The sequence below is a fragment of the Macrobrachium rosenbergii genome, chromosome 46 (assembly GCF_040412425.1).
Source record: "Macrobrachium rosenbergii isolate ZJJX-2024 chromosome 46, ASM4041242v1, whole genome shotgun sequence".
Classification (NCBI taxonomy): Eukaryota; Metazoa; Arthropoda; class Malacostraca; order Decapoda; family Palaemonidae; genus Macrobrachium; species Macrobrachium rosenbergii.
In genome coordinates this window covers 22,806,543-22,820,373 of record NC_089786.1, presented here as the reverse complement: position 1 = coordinate 22,820,373, position 13,831 = coordinate 22,806,543, and positions in this window count along the sequence as shown.

Here is a 13,831-nt window from a genome sequence, read left to right as displayed (position 1 = left end):
CCTAGGTATTTTACTGGAATAACGGGGTTGAAGCTAACAATATAATAATTTGGCTTAATCTAGACTTCGTGAACACCTATACCGTAAGTGGTGGCTGAAGGAAGAAAACAAAGGAAATCTAAAATACAGAAAAAGTTACTAGTCAATCGACGAAGCTTCAACAAGAATCGGACTTACTGTGAACGCCGAGTCGTTGCGCAAACGAGGGACCTCAGGAGTCAGGATTCTGGCAGTCTTCCCAATTCACTAATTAAGATAGACGTAGGAGTAAAAGTGATAAAGAACAAAGAATATCGTTCGGCACGCACGCAGACGTACACCCTGGTTCAGAGACCGCTTCTCTCTCTGACCTCGCTCCGTTCCCGCAAGGTGAGGCTGGTCTCTTGACATACCACCCCAGGCAATCCGACCTTGACAAAGGCATCGCCGAATGCATAGAGTAAAGGGAAAGATAGCTTAAGGCCACCATTACTAGAGACGATTGAGTGAAAACCATCTCTGAGGTTTAGGTCCCTAATGCCCTAGCATATTTCATTTTTTTAAACTGCCCAGCCTATGCGCGGCGCCATCTGTCTACTGCTGTGATCGTTATTTTGAATTGCCTGGCCTACTGGCGGGGCAGAGATGTTCTCTGTCGAGGTCAATCTGACTAATATTCCTACACCTAAATACATCGAGGGCAAACAGCAGTAATATTTATAAAAGCTCCCCCCCTTAAGAGGGCCTTCACTCCCTTTTCGGGCGTGAAGGTCTATACTAAGCAAGCTGTTCGCCTCTCGTAGGTTACTCTCCTTCCCCTGAGCAGATTAGTCCTGGTTAGCCTACCTAGCTACAGAACTACCTAACCCTAGATAGGATACGAGCTATAATCACTACTTTACCTAATTCTAATAGTACGAGAAGGTGCTTGCGGTTATTATAGGCTACCTCCTTCAATCATGATGTGTTTTAGACCTAGCCTAGTGGTACATTCTATGATATTCCCTAGCCTAACCTATCCTAACCCGACCGTAGCACCAACATAAGAGCTAATGATCTAACTAAATTACAACGTGGTTTATGTTTAATACAATTAATAATTACTAGTTCATTCATGAGGGTTGCCTCATATGATAAATGGGTGCCTCACGGAGGTCTTAAGCCATGCGTGTCCTGAGCATCGTGGCTCGGTTCACAATAAGTAAGATTATTGAAATTAGTTATGCTACTTACGTGATTACTGCGGCTCGGTGGTAAGTGGAAGGAACAAGGCTACTAAATTGATGTACCGTACTTTAAGGCGGTCTAGGCTATGTACAAGTAAAAGAGATCACACTGGCTACCTCCTCTGGGCAAGGGGCCAGGATCACTCTTAGATGTTAGGGCACTGTGCCGAGAGGGCACTAGTGCCTGGATGAGCTTATAGCTCGGCAACTACTGGGCTCTCTTCCGCCCCTTCTTCTTCTTCTTCGGGTTCCTCCAAGGCCTATCAGTAGCAGGCCTAGGAGGTGATGAGGGCACTGACTCCGGGGACAGGCCAGAAGGGCTAGCGGGCACGAAGTCAGGGGCAACTTCAAAAGCTGCGGGAGGGCTCCCTACTCCGGCTGCTGCGACAACCGGAGCGAGAGCGATCTCGACTTCTGCGTCCGAGGAGGCCAGTTCCTGGTCTTCCAAAGAAGGGGTACCATTTCGATCCTCCAGGGGTTCATCCCCTGGAGTCAAATTTGGCAAAGAAGAAGTTTCGGGTGCTGGAGGCTCTCCAGTCGCGATGATCAACTGCATGGGGAATCCTAAATCTCCCGGAGGAGGATTCGCCTCATGATTTAGACCCGGCATAGGGGCCTTTTCAATTGGTAGCTCAACGTCCGGGACGGACGGAGTCTGGCACTGCTCAGTGCTCGCAAGTGGCACTGGCAGCAGTTGAGGGTCAGGCATGCCTGACGAGGGGTCCGGAGGTGCAATACCTCGCGGATGACTTGTGTTTGGCTGCGGCAGAGATTCCTGCCCCAGCAGGAGATCGTAGCCCCTCTGAGAGTTTTGTTCAGGGGCGTCCGCTGGGCATTGCTTGTTTGGGCAGCCCTCCCAATTTGTGGAGTGGTCTGCCCGCTTGCACGTCCTGCAGCGGTACTGCTCCTCCTCAATCTCTCCTCGCGGAGTGGGAGGACCTCTTGGTGGGCCAGCCCTTCGCGATTGGAGAGGGCTAGGCCTGAAATAGTTTGGGTTGTGCCCCTTCCGCAGACCACTTCGGTGGTCGGAAGGTGGAGGTTTGACCTTATTGGGAGTTACAACTGGGGCCTCCGTGGAGGAGGTAACGCGGCTGCGAAGTGGCGTTGGTAACGGGCTTCCGCAGAGAAGATCCCGACCCAACAAGAAAGCCACTCCGGGCCGAATTCCACCTACCACGCCGAGGCGGTGGGGTATCGTGCCCCAAGGTGTCATAACCTGGAGTTGGACAGTAGGAACGGTAATGGTGTGGCCCTCTATCCACTTCATTTCCACCGGGTTTCTTCGTCAACCCTGGCACCAGCTGGCACTTGGGCCCAGTGATCAGGCTAATGTCTGCCGCAGTGTCTACTGTGACCGGAAGGGTCACTGGCAGGCTAGTGCTCTGAGGAGGGGCCACCGAGATGAGATGAACTGGGTTTCCAGTCTCTCGGGGTAAAGGATCCGGTCGGACCGGCAGCAGAAAATGAAGTGCTGATTAGGTTGACAAATTTGGTGGTGGGGACATGATGAGGACAGGCCGGAGATCCAGCATTGTAGTGGCTAGCAGCCCCACAGGATTTGCACGGGCCTCTTGGATGGGCTCGGTGGCCTGCAGTAACTGTTGGAGGAGAGGGCTGAGCAGATGAATCGGGAGCGGAGTTCTGGCTGGTAGGGTTAGGCTGCTTATTAGTGCCGAGTTTGTATCGGCACTCAGCTTCAGCGTGGCCCCCCTTCTTGCAATAGTTGCACATGGTCTTGCTAGGCAGTCCATTCTTCAGGCGAGTGGAGTTCAAGAGGTAGGCCTGGGGAACGATTCGCTTCTGCGAGGTGCTATGCGACTGATTGAATGTTTCCCACGAATCAGCCATGCGATAAGCTTCCATAAGTGTGGAGGGCTGTTTATCGTTAAGATATACAGCAAGGGGCCCAGGCACACATTGGAAAAGGTCTTCTAGCATGGTCCGATTGAAAAGATCCTCAAACGTCGTGCAGGCCAAGGAGTCGAACCAGCGCACCGGACTGGGTTTTGTGACATGCCCATTCCATCCAAGACCAGCCGACTTCCTTGGCAAGACCTCGGAACCGCTGTCTCCATTTTTCTGGGGTTATTTTTCAGGCCTTGGTAATGACTCTACGAACTTCCGCCATGTTGCCTCTCTGGCTCTTCTCCAGTGAGCGAAGCGCTGCCTTGGCTTTTCCCTCCATATGCTTGGCTAGTATTAAGGCTCTCTCCATCTCCGTGGTGCTGTAGTTATCGAAAAGAGCCTCGATCTCCTCCAGCCATGCTTCTGGCTCGTCCTCAGTCCACTTGGGGACTAGGGAATTGATGCTCGAAATTGGAGCGTTTGATGCAGCAGGTGTAGGACTGGAGGTTTGCTGTCTAGCCATAGCTTCGGCATTCTCCATTTTCGCTCTTTCCAGCTCGAGTTCTTTCTCCTTGAAGGCTAACTCATGCTGTCTTCTTCTTTCTTCTCTTTCCTCTTCTAATTGCCTTTGCTCGGCTTCATACGCCCTCCGTTCTTCTTCATACCTCCTCTGCTCGGCTTCATACACCCTTCGTTCTTCTTCATACTTCCTCTGCTCGGCTTCATACTTCCTCTGCTCGAGTCTTTCTTCCTTCTCCTGCTTGGCCAAGTCGTCCACTTCCTCCTTAACCCTGGCGGTAAGTTCCGAGCCAGTGAGACCTGCCGCCGTCCCCAGCCCCAGGAAGGTTTTATAATGCTCTGCTGCCATGGTTCTGGTGGGGAAGGGCGTCTAACCGGGTCGACTGGGCGTACTTGGGCAGCGAGGAAGTGTCTCTTCAGTGACGTGGCACCCTTTCAAAAGGTGGCACTGTAGTTGGGTGTGCCGTGTACAGGTCACACTGGTGGCACTCAGTATCCCTAGGCACTGGTGCAGGTTAGGTTCCAGAAGAACTTTCTCTTCTGTGTTCCCTTTTGTTTTCGTTTTATTTATTTTTCTGGATGCTTGCTTAGTGGCACTTATGGTGCCAATGTGTTCCTAGGGACCCTCTACTGGAGTCCAACTAGGCTATATGGGAGGAAAGGCACTCTACACCTCCTGCAGAGTGTAACAACTGGATGAGAGAGAAAGGGAAGGTAAAAGAGAGAGGGAGAGAGAGAAGTAAGCTATTCAAGTGATGACAGTGCAGCAAATTATTGGCACTGTGGAATAAAGTGAATTTGGGTTTTTTTTTTTCTTTAAAGATCCTCGTGAGTGGCTGGTCCCAGTACCCAGTGCTAACCCCTTCTTCTTTCAGAGGGTGAAAACTACTGTTTGCTTCGGTCTGGATAGCAGGCCTCACTCGTGACCGACAGTTTATCACTGTATTGTAATTACTCTTAACTTGTCCTCATCTATTGTGGGACAGAGGTGTTTCTTTTATCTGGTTTACTGTATTTTAATTAATTAGCCTAGTGTCGGCCGTTCTTTCTTTGAAGAGGGTCACGTACACTCAGTTAGGTTATGAATGCTTACTTGAGAGAGAGAGAGAGAGAGAGAGAGAGAGAGAGAGAGAGAGAGAGAGAGAGAGAGAGAGAGAGAGATTTTCAATCAGCTAATTTCTTGCTGGTTGAGAACATGTAAAGCAAAGATTTTCTAAATACACAATGGCATGGATCTTAATAAAATGATACGTCGTCTTGGCTTCCTTAGGGATTGCTTTATTATCGTAATTTTCCTGGGAGCCGATGTCACAAGACTTTTAGCGTACAATTTTAAATTCTTTTTATATGATTTTTTACAGCATGTATTTGTATAGGAACTTGTTATTGTATTAATCCTAACTAAGGCCTATCTTTCCCTGCCTAAATTATCTTTTTGGTTTTGTCTATCGAAGTCTGTCTAGCTAAGATATTGCGAGGTGGGTCGGCTACGCCAACGGAGGTAGACCCAAAAGGGCTGAGTCGAGTCACAACAACAAGGTCTTAAAATGGCGGCCCAGTCCCGTTAGGCCTAAATTCAAAACCTTGGGCGGCGCGAAAACGTCAAATGGCGGTTCCTCTCACAAACAGTTCAAGCAATTCTGAATACCCGCGCAGACACAGCGGAGGAATAAAAATGGCGGGTATTTTCTTTTTTGCACCAAATTCAAAACAACGAACGAAACAAATGCAGGTATCCAGATTTTACTTTAAATATACCAATCACGCATAGTGTTTTACGTTAAGGATGGAAAACGAAATTACCAAACAACGTTGTGTTTTGTTATCGTACTTCTCACCCGGACATTAAACAAAAGAATGAAAAGAACTGCTGGCCTACCTGCGTAAATTTACGTTGCTAAACGGTACATTTTATTGTAAAATTACTATTTCGGTTCGTTTGCTATTTTACTGACACGGTTTTAACTGATTCCCGCTATATGAACAATAACGATCGGAATTGCCGACGCGATTACTACATTACTTTGTGTACATGCAATGGGCTCCGCTTTTTCGGTCTTAGGATTCGTTACTGAACGACTTCTCGAACGCCGAACGCGGTAAAATGCCCTTGTCTTAACCATTACAATTTGTGACTTGCTCTGTTTTCGACGCACCCTTTCCTACTTACGCTAATTCTCACTACCTGTTATTATAACTATTCTCTTTACTGCTTATTATTATGCCTGGTTCTTTGTTTGGAAGAGTGAAATGGAATTCAATATCTGACTTTTATCTTTTGGAATTAATGTAATTTAATTTCCTTTTCTCCAGATTCTTTCTCTAAAATTTACTTTAGATTCTACGCAAGGTCGCCAATGTTACGTGTAGGGGTCTTGGCTGATCATTTATTCTTCAATTTACGTAGTTTTCACGGCCCTGCAAACCAAGATTACACGTAACCTGCCACTTGAAGCCAAAGTTAACCTCAAAGGCAGTCGTTAATTAGCCAAAGGTCGCCAGTTAAGGGTAATTAGCTTTAACAAAGAATATTCAAGGAATAAAGACTTTATGATGAACGTCCTCCAACTGCGGACGCATACAAGAATCTCTACTCGTTAAGATGAATTTAGATTTCAAAACGCAACGGCTCCTCCAAACGTTCGAACGCTAGGCATACAAAAGCATCGAGACAAACTGATTTGCTTACCCTAACTCCTAGGTATTTTACTGGAATAACGGGGTTGAAGCTAACAATATAATAATTTGGCTTAATCTAGACTTCGTGAACACCTATACCGTAAGTGGTGGCTGAAGGAAGAAAACAAAGGAAATTTGAAATACAGAAAAAGTTACTAGTCAATCGACGAAGCTTCAACAAGAATCGGACTTACCGTGAACGTCGAGTCGCTGCGCAAACGAGGGACCTCAGGAGTCGGGATTCTGGCAGTCTTCCCAATTCACTAATTAAGATAGACGTAGGAGTAAAAGTGATAAAGAACAAAGAATATCGTTCGGGCACGCACGCCGCGTACACCCTGGTTCAGAGACCGCTTCTCTCTCTCTGACCTCGCTCACGTTCCCGCAAGGTGAGGCGGTCTCTTGACATACCACCCCAGGCAATCCGACCTTGACAAAGGCATCGCCGAATGCATAGAGTAAAGGGAAAGATAGCTTAAGGCCACCATTACTAGAGACGATTGAGTGAAAACCATCTCTGAGGTTTAGGTCCCTAATGCCCTAGCATATTTCGTTTTTTTAAACTGCCCAGCCTATGCGCGGCGCCATCTGTCTACTGCTGTGATCGTTATTTTGAATTGCCTGGCCTACTGGCAGGGCAGAGATGTTCTCTGTCGAGGTCAATCTGACTAATATTCCTACACCTAAATACATCGAGGGCGAACAGCAGTAATATTTATAAAAATATATATATATATATATATATATATATATATATATATATATATATATATATATATATATATATATATTTATAAATATATATATATATATATATTTATAAATATATATATATATATATATATATATATATATATATATATATATATATATATATATATATATATATATATATATATATTTATATATATATATATATATATATATATATATATATATATATATATATATATATATATATATATATATATACACACACACACACTAACTGAACATCCCAGTGCTGCCCGGTAAAATTCTGAATGACAACCGATAAACTCTCTCTCTAAAACCCCCTCTACTCTCTTTCTCACTTCCTCTCCCTCTCACACTCTTTCTCTCTTATTATCTCCCACTCTCCCAACACCCACTGACTAACATAAAATTCAACATCCTTTAGCAGGGTATTCACTGTCAGGTTTATATGTCATTTCTTCTGTCAGTTTATCGAGACTGATGTTAAAACTTACGTGCAGACGACAGTCTGTGGGCGTAGCCAGTCCACTCACCAGAACGGTTGCACTGGTAGAATTACCTAAAGCTCTTCCGACCAACTGAGAGGTAATTGCATGTGTTTAGACTTTAACAAGATTATACTTCACCTACTCTCTTTCATGCCTTCTCTCTCTCTCTCTCTCTCTCTCTCTCTCTCTCTCTCTCAAACCCATAACTAAAATATGGATGTAAAATAAAAGAAACCCATCCTACAAAAATAGAGTTTATTATGCAAAGCTAACAATGAGACAAGTCAATAAAATCATGCATAATAGATAATTAATCCCAATAAGAACAAACTGAACCACTGTAAGGTAACATAATGTGTGGGAATTAACTTCCGCTTCCCACAAAGTCTCCAAGTCTAACAATATTAGTTAAAAGTTTGCTAGTAGCATCTCCAATGTCTTTCTGTCACAGTTCCTTTTTAAATGACCACTTCCCATTATGGCCATGTTACATGCATGTCTGCGCAGATGCGTGACCATCTCTATTTAGCTGTGGTTCAATTGAAACATTCTGCCAAAGAAAGGAACCATCTCCATTAAAAATCAAAGTTCACCCAGTTTACCAACACACAGAAACACATGAGATACATGTTAAATAATGACAGAGGAATAATCACCAAAATAATCAGGTCTGTAAAGGTTAGTAATTTTTATAAGTTTCTACTCTCTCTCCAGCAAATGGGAATTCCAGTTCCCAGCTTGCCTTAAGCACGTCCTACAGCTATTGCTTTTCACATCCAAATGTCTCCCCTTTCACAAGAACGGATAGCACCAAGCAATTTTCACAATGCACGCACGAATGTACATTTCTGTTTAACACACCCAGAACTCCGACTACAACCAGACCGCAGGCGTCTAGAACAATCTATGCTGACTTGGCCCTCCGCTTCACGTGTCACAGCATCTGGGCGCTCTCCAAATAATGTTCAGGTCACCGGTGATCAATGCTGAATTGCACAGAATGTGCCTACCAATGCTGCAACAAGTGCCATCTCATCAAACACTCAAGTTCTTCCACCTGCGAAATTGCTCTACCTTGCAAGAATTCGTGTGTTGTAAATACCTCTGAACCCATTTAATAGGGCTCGGACCACCTATTCCACAGGTCGTCCTCGACCTGAATCACATTTATTCAATCGCTATGGTGTAGTTTCATGATTCACCATCATTTGCACTTGTGGAGACTGCTGCTTTCTGCAGCAGCAACGCCCCCTTCATGTAAGACCATGACAACACACATAATTATGATAATTATCAGCAACAAGGTAACACATGGTAACAATAATTCATGCCCATAAAAAAGGTCACTATAATCAATTCCTTCCGCTTCTATCAATGCTGGCAAACGCTGTAATCTCCGGTACAGTCAGCAATTCTACCACTTCGTGGTAATTACGCACACGTTGCATAAAGATCCTTTAGCTCAGGATAATAAACTCTGTAGATACTAGTCTGTCTGCTCCATCGAAGAGCCGTCACCCTTCTGACAGGATCGATGTTGACCCCTTTTGGCACATCTCCGTCAATCTGCAGGTCCTACAGAAAATCACTGAAGTTGTTTCCAACAGCATCACCATGGTCTTTTGGAACTGTGTAGAGTGTACATTCTGTAGTAGTCAGGTCAAATGATGTACTAGGAAAAAGTCGTAATATATAAGTACAAAAAAAAAAGTCCTTCACACCCATAGGTATCTCCACAATTAACACCCTGTCTGCTAAATATACTGCTATTATCCCATAGTACTTCTATACACCACTACCAGTGAAAATTATATTGGACCCCTATTTATAAGCCCCGTACATCAAGACTGATTCTAACACCCTCAAAGATAATATATCTTCAGAAATATGCCTTTCCGACGCCACTATTACCACTTGTACTTGAGATATGATCTCTGTTAACAACGGTTCTACTCTTTCCCAATATTCAATATCGTCGTATGAACTGTAAACTAAGCTATTGTCAAAACTAGATCACCACTATGGCTAAAGATATAAATGTTACAAATGACCAAAAAAACCATAAACAAATGCTTAATTGCACAAAAAAACAAAGAAAGATTGAAAAACTCCACAGTCAACCTACCCAACATTTAACCCCCAAAAAGAACCCAAAACAAACAAAGAAACCCAATTTATTAAACTGCTCTTTTAATCTTAGAAATGTGTGTTAATCTTGTCACCCCTATGTCTTCATTCAAAACTACGAACCTATTTCCCCTTTTCTCCTCCATAACCCGAAATGGCCCTTCAAATTTTGGACCCAACTTATGATTCAAGTCATTTCTGACATTATTCTTCAAAAATACCTTATCCCCAACTGCAATTCTTACGTCATACGATTTTGCATTGCTTCTCACGACCATTTCTCAAGTCTTTGGCTCCAGATTACTACTAAGACGTGCAAGTCTCTTTGTAGCTGTAGCAATTAATGATTTAACTGTATCATCACAAAGTGAAGGTATCGACAACAAATCAAATGCATCCCGAACTGGATAATCAAACAACGCTTTAACAGGTGGCACACCAATGGTGTCACTAGCCATTGTATTTTATGCCATGTCTAATCACATCTATATATCTATCCCAATTCTTATCATTACCACCCACCATAAATCTACGAGCTTCAAGCACTTTCCTATTGGCACGCTCACCCAACCCATTAGCATCTGGCCTATATGGAAGAATATTTACTTTCTATATCCCCATAACTTCTGCAAGACACTATAACGTTCTGTTCACTAATTCTCTCCCATTATCAGTGATAAGTACCTCCAGAACCCCACATCTACAAATATACCCATTAAAAAATGCCACTGCAACCTCATCCACTGTCTTATTCTTCAGCGGAAAAATTTCCATGAACCCTATTAACTCATCTATAATCACCAACAAATGCTTATGTCCAAACCCTGACTCGTAAAAGTTCATTAGAAGATCCATATGCACCCTCTGAAACGGCCTACTAGGGATAAGAAAAGCCCCTAATTTACACGAATTACACAGCGAGCATCCCTTCACAAATGTCTCCACCGAAGAAAACATATTCTTCCAGAAAAATTTATTACATACCTTCTAATACATCTTCTCAATCCCCAAATGTGGACTACCAAATTTACAATGTACTATCTCCAAAACCACTGGAATTAACTCCTTTGTCACCACAATCTGTGTTGTATCATCCTTACCCTCACTACCCCTCAACTTAGACTTAGAGGGTAATTTGTTGGTGAGAAGAATTAAATATAACTCCAAACCTGAATAAGGCAATCTATAACCCTTCCTCACTAACTCCCCTCTAAGAAACGTCTTTGTCTGCTAAAACCCCATCTTCATCTTGTTTCTTCTCCACCTAAATAATATCCCAATCCACACACTCACCAGTTACAGTACACACATGCTCACCCTCTGTACCCACAAAATTCCTACTAAGAGCATTTGCTACCACATTATGTTTGCCCTCAATGTACTTAAGCTTAGCATCAAAATCCCTAGTTGTCACAAACCACCTAGCCCTCTTAGGAGAAAGATCAGGCTTATTAAAAAGATCCAACAACGGCTTATGATCCGTAAGAACTTCCACCTTATTCTCCATTAGGAACATCTTAAAATGTACCAAACTAGACACCACTGCAAAAGCTTCCTTATCCACCGTCTCCCTTAACCGTTCATTACTCCTTTGTCCCTTGAATTTCTGCTATAAAAAGCTATTGGATGCAATTTACCCTCAAATTTCTGCATTACACAAGCACCTACCCCTTCTTGACTGGCATGAGTCACTAATGTGAACGGTAAAGAAAAATCCGGAAACTTTAAAACTGGAGGACTCATTTAAGCCTCCTTGAATTTATAAAAAGCTATGTGTTGAGCCTCATCCCATGAAAACAGTACATCATCTCTCAATACATCCGTCAAAGATGTTGACAACGTAGAAAAACATTTCACAAATCTATGGAAAATCCTTGCCATTCCCATGAATGAGCAGACCTGTTTCTTAGTCTTGGGTGTAGGAAAATCCACAATCACTTTGACTTTCTCATCATTCAACCAAACACCTTCTTGAGATCAATTGATGGATATATATTCCTACCTCATATCTCCACAAACAAATCTGGCAAACACACCACCAGAATCCTGCCTGGAATGGTCTTCTCATTTAATTTTATAAAATCGTAAATACACGGATTGAACCATCCTTGTTAGGTACACAACGGGAAATTAAACAGTGACAAGCTAGTCCTCATTATACCTTCCTCCTACCACTTATTAACTTCTTGTTCAACCTGCTCCCTAACCTTGAAAGTATATCCTATACGACGAGACATAAATTGGCTTTGTCTCCCTTTCCAAAGGCACCTGATGCTCCAATACATCAGTCTACCCCAATTTATCACCCTTCAGAGCAATAACATCTGAATATTCTGCTAACCCCTCGCCTAATCCCTCTATGCATTCTTTACAGTCTGCCTCCCCCAACTGATTCCTAAATATCTCCTTTCTAACCATTTCAGCTTCCGAAATGCCATTTTGCTCCCCTGTCAATGCCACTGCTTCAATTTCATCATTCCAATCTTCTAAATCTACAGCACAACATAAGTGTTCCTCCGATACCTCCTAACTGAATGATTACAGTTTAACAATTGAGGTGCCCAGTGTAGCAAGAGCGCAAGCGCCGCTTTTTTTTTTTTACAAACTGAGAAAATGCATTTAAAGTTTTCAAACCAACCATACGATTTTAATCTAGTTTTCACAGTTTTAAAGGAAATTTATTTGTGCACCATTTATCCAAAAATCATGTCATTATTATATGTTATACTTCAGCTACAGTATAAAATGTAAGGTAAAGTAGTGTGCCAGCTTGTTATTTTCCTTGATTATAAAGGTTTTTGCGGTTGAATATGATTTTTTTGGCCATCTCTTAATTACTGACATTATAACACATACGAATAAATGTTATGAATAGTAAAAAAAAAGTCATGGTAACACCAAAAAACAAAAGCAAGCTCAATATAAAAAAAAAGGTAAAAATGCTTTTGAAGATTCAAATATTAATATCTTTGAAACCAACCATAAGATTTTACTCTAGTTTTCACAGTTTTAAAGGAATTTATCCCTGCACCATATATCCAAAAATTACGGTATTATTATATGTTATACTTTTGCTATAGCATAAAATGTAAGGTAAAGTAGAGTGTGCCGGCTTGTTATTTTACTTGATTATAAAGATTTTTGCGGTTGAATATGATATTTTTGGCCATCTTTTAATTATTGACATTACAACACATACGAATAAATGTTATAAATAGTAAAGAAATGTCACGTTAAACACCAAAAAACATAAGGAAGTTCAGTATATAATAAAAGGTAAAAACGCATTTGAAGTTTCAAATATCAATGTCTTTGAAACCAACCATACGATTTTTAATCTAGTTTTCACCATTTAAAAGGAAACTTATCCTTGCACCATATATCCAAAAATTACGGCATTATTATATTTTATACTTAAGCTATAGAATAAAATGCAAGGTAAAGTGGAGTTTGCCGGCTTGTTGTTTTGCTTGATTATAATTATCTTTGCGGTCGAATTTATTTTCTTCAGCCATCTCTTATTTTACTTTTTCTCTAATAACGATCTCATGGTGATCACTATTATCAACACTATCAGCCATAGTTAATACACTATTGAATGACTACGAAAATACGCGTAAAAGGTATAAAAACAACAGAGCATCCACGCGTGAGACTACAGTGTGTTAGCTGGCAAAGATACAAGCCAATAGAAACGCGAGCCCCATCTGTGCGCATTTTCATTGGCCGCTGAGACCGCGCAGGAATGGTTGGAGAGAGATGGCAATGCTCAGTCCCCTATACCCCCTGTGCACAATGGCCTCCAGAACCTCATTCAAAAGCCAGGAGAAATGCAGTTACCTCTGAAAATTCTCTAATGATATAAAATTGCCAGATACCCAGTTTGAACCTTTCAATTTCTCCAGAAAGTCTGATGCTGCATCAAATAGTCGGGAGCTATAAACCACCATGGAACTGTCCTTCCTGATCTTGTAGAACGCTCTCATATCCCGAACCAAATCACCACATTCATCTGCCACATTAAGTTCTTAGAAAAACTTCTAGGTTATCCCAAGTCCAGCATTTCTTAAATCTAAAGCTACGACAACATTTCCCCAATATTTCCCACGTCTAGAGCAAGATATCCTTTCGCCTCATTAAAGGCACCTGTCTCATCTGCGATTTTCTTCGTATCCAAATGAGTCTGAATGCTCTCAATAAAAATCTCGACCGGCTGTCGCAACATCCCATTCA